This window comes from Palaemon carinicauda, chromosome 8 (assembly GCF_036898095.1).
Source record: "Palaemon carinicauda isolate YSFRI2023 chromosome 8, ASM3689809v2, whole genome shotgun sequence".
NCBI classification, from domain to species: Eukaryota; Metazoa; Arthropoda; class Malacostraca; order Decapoda; family Palaemonidae; genus Palaemon; species Palaemon carinicauda.
The window spans coordinates 8,580,724-8,599,826 of NC_090732.1; the positions used below are offsets into that span (position 1 = coordinate 8,580,724).

Here is a 19,103-nt window from a genome sequence, read left to right on the forward strand (position 1 = left end):
TTCTCTGTCGACGTGTCGACAAGACGTACTTTACTCGCTGTTGAAACCTGGAGTTTTTCCCATCATATTTGGTGAAGTACTTTATTTTGGTTTTGAGCTTTCGCTGTGCAGGGTTTTTCTTCAAATAAATCCTTGAACTCTTTTTTGTATCGGATTCATTGTTGATGACTTAGATCGTTTTTTGGAATTTTCCCTTGACCAATTCAAAATGGCTGACCTTTCACAAGTTCCCAAGTTTAGAAAATGCAAGGCTAGGGACTGTTCTAGGCGTCTTCCAAAGGCTTCTCTCGACCCTCACACTGTTTGTTCCAATTGTCGGGGTAAAACCTGTCAATTGGAAGATCGGTGTGAGGAATGCGTGGGCCTTTCGGAATTCGATTTTATCGAATTTGAGAAGTACACACGCAGGCTAGAGAGAGATAGAGTAAGGAGAAGTTCTTCTAGGTCGATAGATTTTTCCTCTCCTCATGCCCCTCAACCTATTCCTTCCCCTGTAGTGGTTGTTCCTAACCCCCCTCCTAGCACTCAGGAACCATCGATGGCAGACATGATGCGTGCTATCCATGCCTTGGGGGAGAGAGTTGAGTCCCTTGCAAGTGACCACAATCAACTCATGGCAGATGTTAAGGAGCTAAAGTGCCAAAGTGCCGCGGGAAGTGATAAAGTGCCTAGTGAAAGTGTTGTGAACAGTGTTGCGCTTGAGGGTTCGTCTGTTCGTGCCTGTCGTCCTCCTAGTCCGGGACCTCTTGCAAGCTCCCAAGCCCAGGGGAGAAGCAATGTCGTACGACGCATGGGTTCGAGAGGCCTTGATCAGCGAACAGATGTTCCCTCCATGGTATCAGGCGTATCTCCCCAAGATCGCCCCTACCTACGTAAGACGAGAGAGCCCGATTTTACCTCGTCGTCACGACCTTTAAAACGTAAGTCGGTCCCTTCAGGACAAGTCCAACGTCCCGGTTGTAGCCACTGGGTCAGTTCGGACTCGTTGCCGTCATCTGATGACTGCTCACCGCATAAGAGAGGCAAAGCGGTACCGCCTCAGTCGCTAACCCCGTCTGTTGCCGCACCTGCTCCCGTAGACCCTAAATGGGCTTTGCTGCAAGACATGCAGTCCAAGCTTGCGTCCTTGATGGAGGACTTTAATGCGGAGAAGGTTGCTGCTGAACCTTCTGGCCAACAACCTTCCAAGCGGTCTGTTGTGCGTCCTGTTGACACTGAGGTAACCTTCTCGCGTCTACCAGTTGAGGTGGTTCCTCCACCGATGCGACCCAGTGTGGGTTGCCAGCCGCACGTTGACGTTAAGCGACGCACGGAGGTGGTTGTTGACGTTCAGGACGTTCAGCAACCATCAGAGGTGACTTGTTTTGACGCGGTGCGTCAACCTCCGCAACCCTGTATGGTGTTGACTGCACAAGCCAGACAGTCTAGACAGTCTCGGGTGGACGCTGTGCGTCCTCGCGCACCCATGGTTGTTGACAGTTCACAGACTGTGCAGCAGTTCCATGACGTTGCGTCCGGCTCCGTCACGCATGCACCAGTGCGACCGGACTCAGCGAGCCAGACGTTGCCCACTCTGTTGCCGTTTCCTCATCAGTTTTCGGATGAGGAACTATCAGATGAGGACGTTGCTGAACAACAAGACGATCAACCGTCAGAACTGGACGAGCCTAAGGCAACTCAACCATCATTGGACTTTAGAAAAGTCATGGCTGTATTCAAGGAGTTGTTTCCTGACCATTTTGTTTCTGTGGCTCCTCGTTCTCCTCCGTCAGAGTTTGTATTAGGCGTGCCTGCTACTGCACCTGCCTTTACTAAACTCGTTCTCTCACGCTCATCCAAGAGAGCTTTGCGGCTGTTAGGAGACTGGTTAGAGTCTAAGAAGAGTTTAGGGAAGACAGCATTTGCCTTTCCCCCATCTAAACTCTCTTCTAGATCGAGCGTCTGGTATGCCACGGGAGAAGTTCTCGGCTTGGGAGTTCCTGCCTCTGCCCAGGGCGACTTCTCAAGTCTTGTAGACTCTCCCCGCCGCCTTGCCATGAGACGCTCGAAGATTTGTTGGTCACCATCGGACCTGGACCACCTTCTTAAAGGGATATTTAGGGCTTTCGAAGTCTTTAACTTTTTAGACTGGTGCTTAGGAGCCCTGAGCAGGAAAATCTCTTCTGCAGATAAGGATATTTCTTTGCTCATTATGTCCTGCATGGACAAGGCCGTCCGTGATGGGTCCAATGAGCTTGCTGCCTCATTCACGTCCGGAGTCCTGAAGAAGCGAGAGTCTCTCTGTTCTTTCCTGTCTGCTGGAGTTACGCCATGCCAGAGATCTGAACTTCTCTTTGCTCCCCTTTCCAAGTGCCTGTTTCCTGAAGTCTTGGTAAAGGAAATTGCCGCATCGTTAGTTCAGAAGGACACCCACGATCTAGTTGCGTCCTCGGCTCTCAAAGCTCCCCCTTTGCCTACATTGTCTGCTAGACCGAGGATAGACACTCCAGCGTCTCGCTTTATTTCGCCCTTTCGTGGCAGAGCCTCCAGCAGAGGAGGTGCTCGTGCCGAAGGGAAACGAGGGAAGAGGAAAGGACCCAAGTCCTCCAAGGGCAGAGTCTGACTGCCCGCCACTTCAGACAGCAGTGGGAGCCAGACTCAAAAACTTCTGGCAAGCCTGGGAGAAGAGAGGCGCAGATCAACAATCTGTGAAGTTACTCAGAGAGGGGTACAAAATCCCTTTTGTACGCAAACCCCCTCTAGCGACGTCCCCCATCGATCTCTCTCCCAGGTACAGAGAGGAAGAAAAGAGACAAGCCCTGAAACTGGAAGTGTCTCTTTTGCTAGAGAAGGGAGCGGTGGTCAAAGTCTCGGACCTTCGATCACCGGGATTTTACAACCGTCTCTTCCTAGTTTCAAAGAAGACAGGAGGTTGGAGACCAGTGCTAGACGTCAGTGCTCTGAATGTCTTTGTCACAAAGACGAAGTTCTCCATGGAGACCACAAAGTCAGTCTTAGCAGCGGTCAGAAAGGAAGACTGGATGGTCTCGCTAGACCTAAGGGACGCCTACTTCCACATCCCCATTCACTCAGACTCCCAACCTTTTCTGAGATTCGTCTTCGAAGATGTGGTCTACCAGTTTCGGGCCCTGTGCTTTGGCCTAAGCACAGCTCCTCTCGTGTTTACGAGGCTGATGAGGAATGTGGCCAAATTCCTCCACTTATCGGACATCCGAGCCTCCCTTTATTTGGACGACTGGCTTCTCAGAGCCTCTTCCAGTCGTCGCTGTCTGAAGGATCTCAAGTGGACTCTAGATCTGACCAAGGAATTGGGACTCCTAGTCAATTTGGAAAAGTCGCAGCTGGTCCCATCCCAAACTATTCTGTATTTAGGGATGGAGATTCACAGTCTAGCTTTTCGGGCTTTTCCGTCGGCCCCCAGAATAGATCAAGCCCTGCTATCCATCCAGAAGATGCTGAAGAAGGAACACTGCTCAGTCAGGCTGTGGATGAGTCTGGTAGGGATGCTGTCATCCCTGGAACAATTTGTATCACTAGGAAGACTACACCTCCGTCCTCTTCAATTCCATCTGGCTTTTCACTGGAAAAAGGACAAGACGCTAGAGGCGGTCTCGATCCCGATTTCCGGAAAGATAAAGTCTTGTCTGACTTGGTGGAAGGACAATATCAACCTAAGAGAGGGTCTTCCCCTGGCTGTTCAGACTCCCAACCACGTTCTCTTCTCGGACGCATCGGACTTGGGCTGGGGCGCGACACTGGACGGTCGGGAATGCTCAGGTCTGTGGAACTCGAGTCAGAGGAGCATGCATATCAACTGCAAGGAGCTGTTGGCAGTTCATCTGGCCTTGAAAAGCTTCGAGTATCTCCTTCGAGGCAAAGTGGTGGAAGTAAACTCGGACAACACCACGGCCTTGGCGTACATCTCCAAACAAGGAGGTACCCACTCACTGACGTTGTACGAGATCGCAAGGGACCTGCTCATCTGGTCAAAAGGTCAAGACATCTCCCTAGTAACGAGGTTCATCCAAGGCGACTTGAACGTCATAGCAGATTGTCTCAGTCGGAAAGGGCAAGTAATTCCAACCGAATGGACCCTCCACAAGGATGTGTGCAAGAGACTTTGGGCCACTTGGGGTCAACCAACCATAGATCTCTTTGCAACCTCGCTGACCAAGAGTCTTCCAATCTATTGCTCCCCAGTCCCGGACCCAGCAGCAATACATATAGATGCCTTCCTCCTAGATTGGTCACATCTGGATCTCTACGCATTCCCACCGTTCAAGATTGTCAACAAGGTACTGCAGAAGTTCGCCTCTCACGAAGGGACAAGGTTGACGTTAGTTGCTCCCCTCTGGCCCGCGAGAGAATGGTTCACCGAGGTACTTTGATGGTTAGTAGACGTTCCCAGAAGTCTTCCTCTAAGGGTAGACCTTCTACGTCAGCCACACGTAAAGAAGGTACACCAAAGCCTCCACGCTCTTCGTCTGACTGCCTTCAGACTATCGAAAGACTCTCGAGAGCTAGAGGCTTTTCGAAGGAGGCAGCCAGTGCGATTGCTAGAGCAAGGAGAGCGTCTACCATTAGAGTCTACCAGTCGAAGTGGGAAGTCTTCCGAGACTGGTGCAAGTCAGTTTCTGTATCCTCGACCAGTACCTCTGTAGCTCAAATAGCTGATTTTCTCTTATACCTGAGAAAAGGACGATCCCTTTCAGCTCCCACTATCAAGGGCTACAGAAGCATGTTGGCATCGGTCTTCTGGCATAGAGGCTTAGATCTTTCCAACAATAAAGATCTGCAAGACCTCCTTAAGTCTTTTGAGACCACCAAGGAGCGTCGTTTAGCTACCCCTGGATGGAATTTAGACGTGGTACTAAGATTCCTCATGTCAGACAGGTTTGAGCCGTTACAATCAGCCTCCCTGAAAGATCTCACTCTTAAGACTCTTTTCCTGGTATGCTTAGCCTCGGCTAAAAGAGTCGTGAGATTCATGCCTTCAGCAAGAACATCGGATTTTTGTCGGAAAAAGCTACTTGTTCGCTGCAACTTGGTTTTCTAGCCAAAAATGAGCTGCCTTCTCGGCCTTGGCCTAAATCTTTCGATATTCCCAGCTTATCGGAGATCGTAGGCAATGAACTAGAAAGAGTCTTATGCCCTGTTAGAGCTCTTAAGTTCTATTTAAAGCGTACTAAACCTTTACGAGGCCAATCTGAAGCTTTATGGTGTTCAGTTAAGAAACCATCCTTGCCTATGTCAAAGAATGCTTTGTCATACTTTATCAGATTGTTAATACGAGAAGCTCATTCACATCTGAGTGAGGAAGACCGAGCTTTGCTTAAGGTGAAGACGCACGAAGTTAGAGCTGTAGCAACTTCCGTGGCCTTTAAGCAAAATAGATCTCTGCAAAGTATAATGGACGCAACCTATTGGAGAAGCAAGTCAGTGTTCGCGTCATTTTACTTGAAAGATGTCCAGTCTCTTTACGAGAACTGCTACACACTGGGACCATTCTTAGCAGCGAGTGCAGTAGTGGGTGAGAGCTCAACCACTACAATTCCCTAATTCCATATCCTTTTAATCTGTCTCTTGAAATGTTTTTAATGTTGTTTTTTATGGGTTGTTCGGAAGGCTAAGAAGCCTTTCGCATCCTGGTTGATTTGGCGGGTGGTCAAAGTCATTTCTTGAGAGCACCCAGATTAGGGGTTTGATGAGGTCCTGTTGTATGGGTTGCAGCCCTTGATACTTCAGCTCCTAGGGGTCTGTCAGCATCCTAAGAGGATCGCGAGGCTCCGTAAGGAAGACGTACTTATAAGGCAGAGTAATCGTCTAAGTCGACTTCCTTACCAGGTACCTATTTATTTTGTTTTTGTTATATTGATAACTTCTAAAATGAAATAAAAACTCTTAGCTCATAAGATGTAAACATATTTAACTGGTCTCTACCCACCACCCTGGGTGTGAATCAGCTATATATATTCACCGGCTAAGTTAAATATTTAAAAATATTTTAATTATAAAATAAATTTTTGAATATACTTACCCGGTGAATATATAAATTAAACGACCCTCCCTTCCTCCCCAATAGAGACGCAGTGGGATGAGAAGAAATTGAGTCTTTGTTTACATTGAGTATGGTATCTGGCCGACAGTTGGCGCTGATGGGCACACCCGCAACCTGTATAGCGATCGCTGGCGAGTTTTGTACAGTTTTTTGTCTGTCGAGCAACAGAGTTGCAGCTATATATATTCACCGGGTAAGTATATTCAAAAATTTATTTTATAATTAAAATATCATTTTACACAGTGGGGATAAAAGGTTTATAAAGATAGTGAAGATAGTAAAATCTGCTTGATTTCATCTTCAAGTTTCGTCTATGTTTTTTGTATACAGTACCTACAATGAAAAATGTAGTCATTATTTTGTCTTTTGTGAGAATAACGGCTCATTGCTAATTGTTTTAGCTCAATTGATATATTTAGGTCTCATTTGAATGTATTTTCTCTTTGGTGCAAGTCTGGTTATTCTTAAAGATGAATGGATGTTGTTATTACTTTGGACTAGAGTACAAGTGTTATTACCTTAGCCAACGAAGTTGGAAAGAGATTATGTGTTTGCCTATTTGTCTTTTTCTTTGTTTGTGAACAGATTCCTGGCCACAATTTCACACATAGAGTAGTGAAACTTTCGGGGATTAATTGTTATGTTGAGACGTGGAAGTGATTCAATTTTGAAAGTCTTAGGGCAAAGGTAAAAGTCAAGGTCAAGAAATAAGCTTCCATGGTGGTCTGCACTCTGTGTGCTTTTCTAGTTTCTTATGTTGTATACAAGACTTTTAAGTTTCATTTCTTAGTTATCCACTCTCTTTGTTTAAATCTACTTGGATGAAGTATTCTTGAATTTAGATGCCTATATTAAAGATTTTTATCAATTTTTTCTTTGTCATAAGATAAACCAATTGAGTGTGAGATGTTATCTTGTAGTAACATTGTATATAAACTCAATTTCCAAGATAACTTAATATGATGTTAAGAGTATATCATTTTAATAATTTGAATATTCATTTCAAAGCCAGTTTGATACTTTTCATTTTTGTAACCCTCTAAGTACTATTCTTCAGCGTCCGATGGCAATTTACATGTAGATATAACTCCTAACTTTTACTTACTGACCATTACTTGTATTCCTTTCACTCACCTATGCATGATACAGCATGTTATTTCTACATTCTTTTCATTACTGAATTTGCAAAGTTTAATATCCAGATCACTCTGTCCTCGTATATGTCGATTGAATCCCTTGTTTTAACTATCAAAATGCTACACAAGACATTAATTTCAGTCATATACATATAGGTATGTATGATGAGGTAAATCTAGGAATAATAATGAATATGATCAAAGTACTGTAAGTATTTATTTTGATTGATTAAAATTTTCTGGGTATTTATTTTGAGTAGATCATATATTCTAAAAGGAAAAATTACTAATCCGCTAATGGAAATATGATGGTCAACAGTATACATGTAAAAATATACCTCCTTACATTATTTCTATGAACCTTCCCTGAATTTCATATTGCTTCTTTTTCTAAGTCTACCCTAACATCTGAGAATTTCCTTTTTTTCCACTTAAGTGGAGTAATGAGATGATATGACAGTGTACGGCAAAACAGAGCATCTGGGTAACTTATTACCAAATTGACTTTTCAGTTTTTGCATCGGTTCTGCTTTTAAAGGTTTAAAGGCCGCTCATGAATGGCAGAGGCAAGGGACAGTGACATTGCCCTATCAAGCAGGACAATGGCCTAGAGACTGACCACATATACATATGATCAGCGCCCAAGCCCCCTCTCCAACTAAGCTAGGACCAAGGAGGGACAGGCAATGGCTGCTGATGACTCAGCAGATAGACCTAAAGGCTCCCCCATACCTCCCATCCTTCCAGATCTCTGCATTGATAGTGATCTTTTAACTATATGACTCCTTTAAAATTTTAGGTGTGATTCTTGATTGCAAATTCACTTTTGAGAAACATCCAGTCTGTCTCCTCTTTAATTGCACAAAAATTGGTTTATTGAGGTCTTTTAAATTTTCAATGATCAATCTATTCTGAAGAAATGTTTTAATTTTTTCATTCTGCTTTGTTTCGAGTATTCTCTGGTCTGGTCTTCAGCTGCTGAATCTCATCTTAATTTGTTGGACAAGAACTTGCAGCCTATTAAATTTCTTATTCCTGATCAAGATATTGATCTCTGGCACCGTTGTTCAGTTAGCTTTTTATGTATGTTGTATGAGATTTTTCATGATTATCACCATCCTTTTGCATTCAGATCTTCCTAGACTGTACCATCCTTTACGCAGTACTAGGTGTGCAAGTGGATTCTATGTCTTGCCTTTTCCATCATAAGGTTTAATACTACACAGTATTCTAGAAATTTTATTCTAGGTGTGATCAGATTGCGGAAGGATCTTCCTAATCCTGCAGTTGAATCGGAAGAATATTAGAAGTTCGAACATGCAGCTAATGTTTTTTATGTTGAACAGGTTGTCATGAGTCTCTTTTCATAGTTTGTATATGCCATTTATTTCAATGTTGTTGCTGATTGAGCATTCTTATGTGAGCGTTAAGCTTCATTGTTTTCAGACAGTTTATTTTTGTTAGTAATTTTATTGAATTGGTATTCTTTGTTTTGTAATATTATATCAATAATGTTTTGATGCACTTATGTCTGCCTAATATTATTTGTTACATTTTAAATCATTACATTATTAGTCACTTTACATTGTAATATGGATTTAAGATTTAATTTTGTAGGTTTTGTGTACTGTAAGCTGTTCTGCACTATGTCGTCTATGCTTTGCCAATGCCATGATTTTTTATTTGGTTTTATGTGCTCTATTATTTTATTTTCTTTCGCATATTTATCAAGATTTTTTTGGCAAGAACTTTCTAAAATAATTTGCTGCCTTGTTAGGGACCCTTACTTCACTTCTATTAGCTGTCATATCCAATTTTGTTGCTTCTCTTTATTTACGAAATATACTATCAGTTGTTGATTTAACCCGTATATTTATTATGCATAGACAAGGACATACAAGGCTACAAGGCAAGGCCGTCAAAGAGTGCCTTTCACTTCAAAATCTTATATCTTCAGGTTATCTGTGTAGTTGTCATATTGATGGTCGTTGTGGAGTACCAGTTCTCTGTTACTGGACTTTATAGTCTGTCCTCTTTTTTTTCCACTATCCACATCACTTAGGCTCTTTGTCCATGGTACTCCTCTTGACTAGTGTGCTGCCCGTCTTGTTTGGTCCTTTTTTTAGCTTTGTATCTTGCATACAAAGCCATACCTACAATGCACCTTCCTTTCTTACTTATCTTTGCTACCTATACCTCTGTTCTTGATTTATACTATGCCTACTGATCAGCCTACCAGTTTGGCTTTGATAGTCGTCCATCCAGAAAATGGGACAACTACTAGTGACGATTCATACGCGACTTGATTAAAAAAAATGATCTTGTCCATGATGAACCTTATGCAGTTACAAGTGAAGTAAGGTTCCACTTGTAGTGTCAGATTATCCTTCAGAGATATTTACTTCATTAGTCCCTGCCTTACCAGTGTTGGAACCTACAGTGATATTGATGCTGTTCAAGAATTTGGTGAAACTGTGGCCACAACTGCGCTACTGTTGCAGCTTCATGACATTCCACTCCATAGCCATAGTCATTGACGGTTGCCTCTTCTGGTTTTTCAATATCTGTCACCTTCCAAGCTGAGATCCATCCTCAGTTTTTTTAAGAAATCCTCAAGGAATAATATGCCTCCGCCTTATCTTCCTCCTAAGAGGTTCCTTTGACATGTGGATGGCTTCCACTGTAGAGATAGAGACTTTGCTGTTAGCAATTGACAGTATTACATTCCCTAATATAGAAAATAATCTTACTATTCCATACTAACCACAAGAACAAAATGAAAGTTACTGCTATCTGTGAATAATTCAAAATGGTGGATTCATGTTCCACCAAAGAAGACATTCTTATGAGGATTACTCTAAAGACACTATAAGTTGTCAATCCTCTAGTAACATACCACATTAAGAAGTGTCTTGAGACATACATGTATAATATAGGTAAGATAGGAACTGAATGCCAATCAAATTATATAAAACAGGACCGAAGGCTAATCAAATGATTAAAAAAAATAGAAAAATACACCATTGAAAACAAAAAGACTTGTCAAAATTCTTGACTTTTGAAAGTATGATTATTGGCAGTCATGGTAAGGTGAAGCCGCTTCACGCATGTTTCTATCACCATATGTTTACACCAGCTCACCTTACACCATTTGTATCGTACAGGAGGAAGAAATAGCACTTAAAACTCTAATAATTATCATGAAAATAATTTAAATATTCTTTTAATCTGAATGAATTATTACATGCCTGAATGTGTACTTTACCGAGCCAAAACACACACTGGCTGGTTTGTGGGTAGATTATTTCTTTTAAGATTAATCTTTGAACATTTTATATAACTTAAATGTTGTTAACCATTACATAAATTTATACTTTATGAATGTTTTAATACTTTGTACAGATTCATAAATTTATCTTTTGAATAGCATGATTAGTGTTTTCATGTTTTTTTTTAAGTGACTTGTAATACAGAAGGTACCCAACTTACAAACATCCGGACATATAAAAGCAGATCCAACTGAAAATAACAAAGATAGGATTTTTAAATACTGTAATAAAACAATATATCATTTAATACAGTGAGAAATACATTTGTAATAACCTGATATCTATTTCATATGGAACCGTACTATTTGTTGACTTTTGTAGCTGGAAGTCCTAGGCATGGTATTCAGGCCCTAGGCCAAAATGTAAAAAAAATCTTCTTACAAACAGCTTCTTGGAGCCTATTACGTTTGTAAGTTGAGAACCTTCTGTACAAGATAATGAGAAAATGCCTTCTAGAATTTTAATTTAATTCATTTTGTATCTTACATCGTTTGTAAACTTCACCTTACGTCATACGACGGATGATGATACATACTATACCCCTCTTCATTGAAGATGTCAGTAAGTGCCATTTATTTTATGGCGTTGACTCAGCAGTATTGTGAGAGTTGAGTTTTTAAGCACAACCAGTAAGGCTAACTGCACATGCTTATAATTACAGTGCTAATTGCTGTATTTATTTATACATCAAAATTAGTTTTCTAGTTTTAGGTGCATTACAGCAATGTATATATTCTAAGTAGTAAATCTGCTTTAGTTTAGATTTAGTTTTTAAGGTAAATTATACCAGTTAGCCTTCAAAATCATGAAATGACTGAATCTAGATATGGACATGGAACCAACATGAAATTTTCTTGTATTTCATCATGAGCTTATTTGACTTTGATTCTAAATTCTATCATTTTTTTCCTTAAAGAACTTGCATTTTGAGTTGTTCCTACGTGTATACGAACCTTTCGGCCTTTAGAATAGGAAAATGTCTTCAGCAGAGCGGGAACAATTGTTGAATTAGTTAATGGGGTAGTTATGAACAGGTGGTGCTTGCAGGCGAGTAGCCCTGCCCCCCTTCCTATCAGAAGCTCTTCCCTTTTTTGTTTTCGGCAGCAACTAGTACAGATGTACTGTTGCGACCTAACTAAAGGCTTTGATGTTTTTCTTATACTTTGCAGAAAGTGAACTCTGGTTGTTGTTGTGTGTGATAGAAGTAAAGCACTATATTCGTACTTGTAAAGCAAGAGATGTGTACTTGCTGAAGAAAGAGTGGCCGCTGCAACCAGTTTATGGCGAAACTGGTTGTTGATCCACACACCCTCTTTGCATCTTGTAGGCGGCATGGTTGTTTGCAATCATCTCCATGTACAGAGTGCAGGTCGTAGACTCCCTCCTGTGTAGTAGCTTGTGTATGCTTTGAAGGGGAAGAGAACTAAGCCTTCCTCGGTGTCTGTTTTGGCAACGCCCAAAAAGACAACAAGGAACTCTTTCTTTCCTTCATTAAATGCAACTGCTATGACGCTTTCTATGCATATGCTCTTGGTTCAGTCCCCAGGGAGTATGCAGCAGGAGCGAGAAGTCCTCGTGATCTACGTTTGGAGGTTTTACAGGTTTTGGTGGCTTGAGGAAATATCCCAGCTATTGCTACACTCCATCAGAGGTTGGAAACTTTTCTGTTGTTGTGCAAACCGCCAACAACGAGTTTGACGAAAAGAAGGCTTGAACTTCCTTAGGTCTGGACATATGCCCTGCATGTCTCTGTTAAGGGAGCTGGTAGCTATAACTACCTCACCTCCAGTGTACCCAGAGCTAGTGTCTCCTGTGGTGAGACCAATGATGAAGAGTGCAGGTGAGGTAACTCCAGTGGTGTCATCAGATTTGATTCCCCATGTGATCCCAAGACCACAAGGACTGTTAAGGCCTGCTCATCAGTAACAATGCCAGTGCCTATAGGTAAGAAAGCTCCAGCATGAATTGGTGTCTATCCAAGGCTAAAATCTTAAGTTTGTATTGTTCCTGTGCCTTGTATCATCCCTGATCCTGTTGTCACCCTCAACCCCTGGATCCTATAAGCCCAGGGGCTCCAACGGGAAAAAATGGCCTAGTGAGGAAAGGAAACAATGAAACAAGTAAACCACAAGAGAATTAATGAACAATTAAAATCATATATTTTAACCCTTTTACCCCCAGGCTATTTGGAAATTTCCAACCCTTAACCCCCAGGGGGTTATTTTTTCCCAGCACATTTTGCAGTATATTTTTTTTAAATTGCTCTAACAGCTTTATTTTTTGTCATAGAGAGATCAGGTTGGTCTCATTCTCTTGGAAAATGCCTGAATTTTCTCAAAAAATTATCAAAAATATGAAAAAAAAAAATTTTATAGCATTTTTTTGCATGGACATACCGGTACGTCCATGGGGGTAAAGGGATGGCTTTTGTGAAACGTACCAGTACTGTACGTCCTTTGGGGGTAAAAGGGTTAAGAACAGTAACAGCATTAAAATAGATCTTTGATATATAAACTATAAAAACTTGAAAAAAAATCCAGAGGAAGAGAAATAAAATTGAATAGTGTGCCCAAGTGTACCCTTAAGCAAGAGAACTCAAAACCAAAAAAGTAGAAGGCCAAGGTTCAGAAAATATGGCACTACCCAAGACTAGATAACAATGGTTTGATTTTGGAGTGTCCTTCTCCTAGAAAAGCTGCTTATCATAGCTAAAGAGTCTCTTCCACCCTTGCCAAGGGAAAAGTAACCAATGAACAATTACAGTGTAGTAGTTAACCCCTTGAGTGAAGTATAATGCAGTACCTCTGCTTCTTCCTCTATGGTACTGTGTACCCATACAAGACTCCAATGTTTGTACTTAGTACTGCACCTCAGGAGTTGACTCTGGTACCAACTTAGGTCCATTCGCGAGGGATACAGTACGTATGTTGATGAATCTCGACAATTTCACTTCATTATTGCCTCCTCCATAAGACAGTTGCTACAGGATCGAGATAGGCTTCTTACATTTTGTCACATTCTGGGGACTGTGATAAATTTGAAGAAGGCGAATCTCATACCTATGCAAAAGATGAAATACCTGGGCATGCTGATAGACAGCACTAGCGAGAGTCTTCTTGGCCACCTTTCCTTGCTGGAGAAGGTCGTTCCTCACGGTCCCCTTTATCAGAGATCTCTTCAGGGATCCCTGTTCCAGTGGGGTAGTAGGCTCATGTCGATTGTACCTGGAGGCGGAACGAGGAAAACCTCATCAAGAAAATCCCACATGACTCCCTGCTTCTCGACATGCAACTGTTCTCAGATGCACCCGAGTAACCTGGTTGTCTCAGGCGTGTGGTCAGAAGGTGAAAAGCATCTGCACATCAATGTACTAGAAATGTAAGCAGCCTTTCTAGCACTGCAAGCACTCCAAGAACGTTTGAGGACCACTCGTTTTTGTTGATGAGCGACAACACCACTGTAGTAGCTTACGTCAACAAGGAAGGGGGCACGGTTTCGTACCCTATTTGTAAATTGGCAAAGCAGGTGCACAGCTGAGTGATGTTCCTTGCCATAGAGTTGTCAGCCAGGTACATTCTGTGTAAGAGCAGTGTTATAGGGTCATAGTAGATCCTGTATCATTGCGTAGCCAGTAAGGCTTCTTGCTGTGTGAGGTTTGCCAGAGATCGACCTGTTCTCCAGAAGCACTAAACAGGAAATCCTCCTATTGCGTTGTTCCCCATTCCATACCCTTGGGTTGTGTTCAAAGATGCCTTCCAACACCCATAATGTACCTGAACACCAACATTTTTCCTCTGTTTGGTCTAATTTGCCTTCTGGTCAATCAATTGTTAATTATGCCAGTACTCAGGATGACTCTGGTGGCTCCCAGATGGCCAAATGCTGAGTGGTAGCCCAATCTGTTAGTACTTTTACGTGAGGTGCCGAGAGATCTACACTAATGGTAGCACCAATCTATGAAGCCGTTGGAACTTCACGGTTGAAGACTATCCAGCATCTCAGAATGAAAGGCTTTTCACAAGACTTTGCACAGATGTCTGGATACTTGAGAAAGTCCTCTGTTGTCTACTAAGGAAAGTAAATCATCTGCAATTGGTGTTGTAAAAGGGATACTTCTAGAGTAAATTGCGTATTTCCTCATCTTCTTTTGTCAAGAGAAACGCTTTTAAGTCACGGCTCTCAAAGGCTACCACTCAGCCTGGAGTATGGCCTTAACATCGGCAAAGAGAGTTGGCAAGTTGCATGGTCTCCTTTAGTTTTGTGACAGAGTTCCTGGCCAAAACCCAAAACGCATTGGTTCATGACTCCTGGTTCTACAGTAGACCTTCTCCATCCTCTCTACACAAAGGGTTGGATGCCAATTGACATGAGATGTTTTTGTGTCCCGTGAGGGCTCTGCAGTGCTATCTGGAGAGGACCTGATATCTCAGGCATGAACATCAGCAACACTTCGTTAGCACTGAAAGAACTAAGAAAGGTCTCAAGGAACATGATCTCTCTGGCATCATGAGGCTATCCATAAAGCGTACACTTCGACTGCTGAGGGGCTTGAGGTACTAGCTAGGACCAGGGCTCACAAAGTCAGAGGTATAGGTCCCAGCCTGCCCCTTAAGAAGAATCTCATAGTCAGCCAGGTGTTGAAGCCTTGGATGATGAAATGCTAAATAACTTTAACAGCCTTTTACCTATGGGAGTACCTACAAGTCCCCACAGCTCCCACATGGCACAGAAAGTATCTTGTCTTTGGTAACATAGATGTAAGTATGGAATGGAAGGTAGCATGACTGGCTCTTCTTTTTTCTATCCCCTCTCTTGGGGATGAAGCAGTTGGATCTGATGTGATGCTAGTAAGCTACACTTTTGAGCTCCATTCATAGACGAGGGGGATGGTGTTATATATACCAGTCATTGATCATTATATGGCAGATGTATTATTTTGGACTGCTATCCGCTTCAGGGGAAGGGATCCCTCCTCTGCCCACATACCTGTCTACTTTTACAGGCCAGGCCCTATCAGCCTATTCATCCATAGTATAGACAGACTGCTGGTGTCAGTCCCTTTGCTCCTGTACGGAACCAGGCAGACTGACGTTTCCAGGGAAGAAAAAGAACCAACCAGTTTAGTTCTAGGAGGGCTTCCAACCCACCAATCAGTGATTATCCTTATTTTGAAGAGTGAATGGTTTGCATGCACATAGGAAATGTAGGAACAAATACAGTAACAATTTTAAAAGTAATTTGTATTTTTCCTAGCTATAACTTCCCACCAGAGTCACCTCTCTCAGTTGTGGCCCAATGGTCAAAAGTGACGAGTTTCCAGCAGACAGAGCTGCTCGCCCTCAGTACTGTACTGGTTCGCCTGTCATTAACTACTTCTTTAACAAATTTATCTATGGTTACAATTCTGCTAAAGACATTTCCTTATTTTAAAGTACAGTACTCAGGTTTGTATAGTTAGTTAGAATAAAAATTACTTTTGAAATTTGTTTTATTTTCTTTTAGTTCTTGATTGACCTTATGTCAACCCTTTTCAGAGTGGAAAAATTTAGTAATACTTTTCATGTCTTCTCAGTGTTTGCTAATCATGCTGTTTATATCTTTTGTGAGTTTTCTCTTAAGGTGATACTTTTCTTTAAATTCTTAAATTCTTGTTTCTACAGCTTATTGCTAATAAAGCTCTTCTTACTGCTGTAATAGAAGTTTTTCTTTCACTTCCAGCCACCTTAGAAGCATTCATTTGGATCCCATTACTTTATTACAGTTGCATGCTAGTCTCATTCTTTGGAACATTACAGTGGGTTACTGTACAGTTGAAGGACCTACCTCCTTTTGGTAGCATCAACTTATGTCAAAATTTCCTTTTACTTATTTTTTTCTAATTAGTCAATTTTCTCTCCACTTTGTTGTGAACCATAATTATAATTTTTGAAACACTTTAATCATGGACTGTGTTTTTAAAAAATAATTTTTTTTCTGATATTCTGCATTTGAATGCCATTTTATATCAGTGCTATGTCAATATTGTTTGCTATTATTTGAGATTCCGTATTTTTTTAATATCTAAGCTTTTTCAGGTATTTTAGTAGATAACTTTCCTCTTTCTATTGACTTGCAGTTGCTAATGTTTGTGATACTGCAGCACTTACTATCATTTTAATAAAGCATGCTATGTTAGGTCTTGATTACATTTGCATATGCTTCAGTCCCCTTCATCTGTCATGTAGGTATTTAATACATACATTGTATTTTTTCCCTTTTGTTTTCTTGACTTTGCAGACTTGAAACTAGGTTTTACAGTAATCACAAAGCTCGAGTTATCTCATGATTATATTTAGCTTTCAAGGCTGGCACATGTTAAAGTAAGTGTACCTGTTTGATAAAACAGTTTCTCATTCAATAATTGAATATAAAATTATTCATAATTATTCAGATGATAACTTGCAGTTAGTCTCATAAACACTTTTGTATTGTTAAAAAAATTTGATCGCCCTTTTGTAATTAAATATCCAATTTTCAATATTAAACTTACCCGATGATCATATAGCTGCAACTCTGTTGCTCGACAGAAAAAACCTACGGGCGGAATACGCCAGCGATCGCTATACAGGTGGGGGTGTACATCAACAGCGCCATCTGTCAAAGGTACTCAAGTACTCGATGTCAACAAAGAACCAATTTTTCCTCTGTCGTGCCAATGGCAGGACCTACTAAATACGCCGTCCCTAACTGGATTTGTTTTCACAACGAATTGGTGAAGTACACTATTCCGGTTTTGAGCTTTCGCTATGCAGGGGTTTTATCTTCATTTCAAAACTTGAATTCGTTTTCAATAGATTTAATTATGGAGACGAAGAGAGTATGGACTCTCTTTCACTTTTAAATGGCCGACCCTTCCCTTAGACGGAAGTGTGTTTAGGTTTTTGGTAATTTTGCTCTTCTGTATCATCTAGCTTTTCACTGGAATAGGACTAGACGCTAGAAGCGGTCTCGATCCCGGTTTCCGGAAAGATAAAGTCTGGTCTGACTTGGTGAAAGGACTTTATCAACCTTTGACAGGGTCTTCCCCTGACTGTTCAGACTCCCAACCACGTTCTCTTCTCGGACGCATCGGACGTAGGCTGGGGTGCGACATTAGGCGGTAGGGAATGCTCGGGATTATGGAACTCGAGTCAAAGGACAATGCATTTCAACTGCAAGAAGCTTCTGGCAGTACGTCTGACCTGGAAAAGCTTCAGGTCTCTCCTTCAAGGCAAAGTGGTGGAGGTGAACACGGTCAACACCCTGCTTTGACGTACATCTCCAAGCAGGGAGGGACCTACTCTCTGACATGGTACGAGTTCGCAAGAGACCTCCTCTCCTGTTCAACAGGTCTAGACTTTTCACTAGTAACGAGGTTCATCCAAGGCAACTTGAATGTCATAGCAGATTGTCTCAGTAGGAAGGGACAAATAATTCCAACATATTGGACCCTCCACAAGGATGTATGCAAGAGACTTTGGGCCACCTGGGGCCATCCAACCATAGATCTCTTCGCAACCTCGATGACCTAGAGGCTCCCAATACTTTGCTCACCTATCCCGGACCCAGCAGTAGTTCATATAGATGCCTTTCTACTAGATTGGTCACATCTAGATCTATATGCATTCCCTCCGTTCTAGATTGTCAACAAGGTACTGCAGAAGTTCGCCTCTCACGAAGGGACAAAGTTGACGCTAGTTGCTTCCCTCTGGCCCACGAGAGAATAACTCACCGAGGTACTTCGATGGCTAGTAGACGTTCCCAGAACACTTCCCCTAAGGGTGGACCTGCTACGTCTGCCACGCGTAAAGAAGGTACTCCAAGGCCTCCACGCTCTTCGTCTGACTGCCTTCAGAATATCGAAAGACTCTCGAGAACTAGAGATTTTTCGAAGGAGGCAACCAGAGCGATTGCTAGAGCAAGGAGAACATCCACCCTTAGAGTCTACCAATCGAAGTGGGAAATCTTCCGAAACTGGTGCAAGTCAGTATCCGTATCCTCGACCAGTACCTCTGTAACTCAAATAGCTGACTTCCTCTTATATCTGAGGAAAGAACGATCTCTTTCAGCTCCCACTATCAAGGGTTACAGAAGCATGTTGGCATCAGTCTTCCGTCATAGAGGCTTAGATCTTTCCAACAATAAAGATCTACAGGACCTCCTTAAGTCTTTTGAGACCACGAAGGAGCGTCATTTGGTTACACCTGGTTGGAATTTAGACGTGGTTCTAAGATTCCTTATGTCAGACAGGTTCGAACCACTTCAATCAGCCTCCCTGAAAGATCTCACCTTTAAGACTCTTTTCCTGATATGCTTAACCACAGCTAAAAGAGTCAGTGAGATTCATGCCTTCAGCAGGAACATCGGATTCTCATCCGAAACGGCTACATGTTCTACAACTTGGTTTTCTAGCCAAACACGAGCTGCCTTCTCGGCCTTGACCAATATCGTTCGATATTCCAAACTTATCGTATGGTTGGAAATGAACTAGAAAGAGTATTATGTCCTGTAAGAGCTCTTAAGTTCTATTTTAAAAACCTTTACGAGGCCCGTCTGAAGCTT

At 42.0% G+C, this 19,103-nt stretch overlaps 1 protein-coding gene across 2 annotated transcripts in view; it reads left to right on the forward strand.

Moving 5' to 3' along the window:
• The window catches only part of Ttc30 (tetratricopeptide repeat domain 30), a 218,442-nt gene that overhangs the window by 151,704 nt on the left and 47,635 nt on the right, over positions 1-19,103 (forward strand). The gene's annotated exons all lie outside the window — the stretch shown is intronic.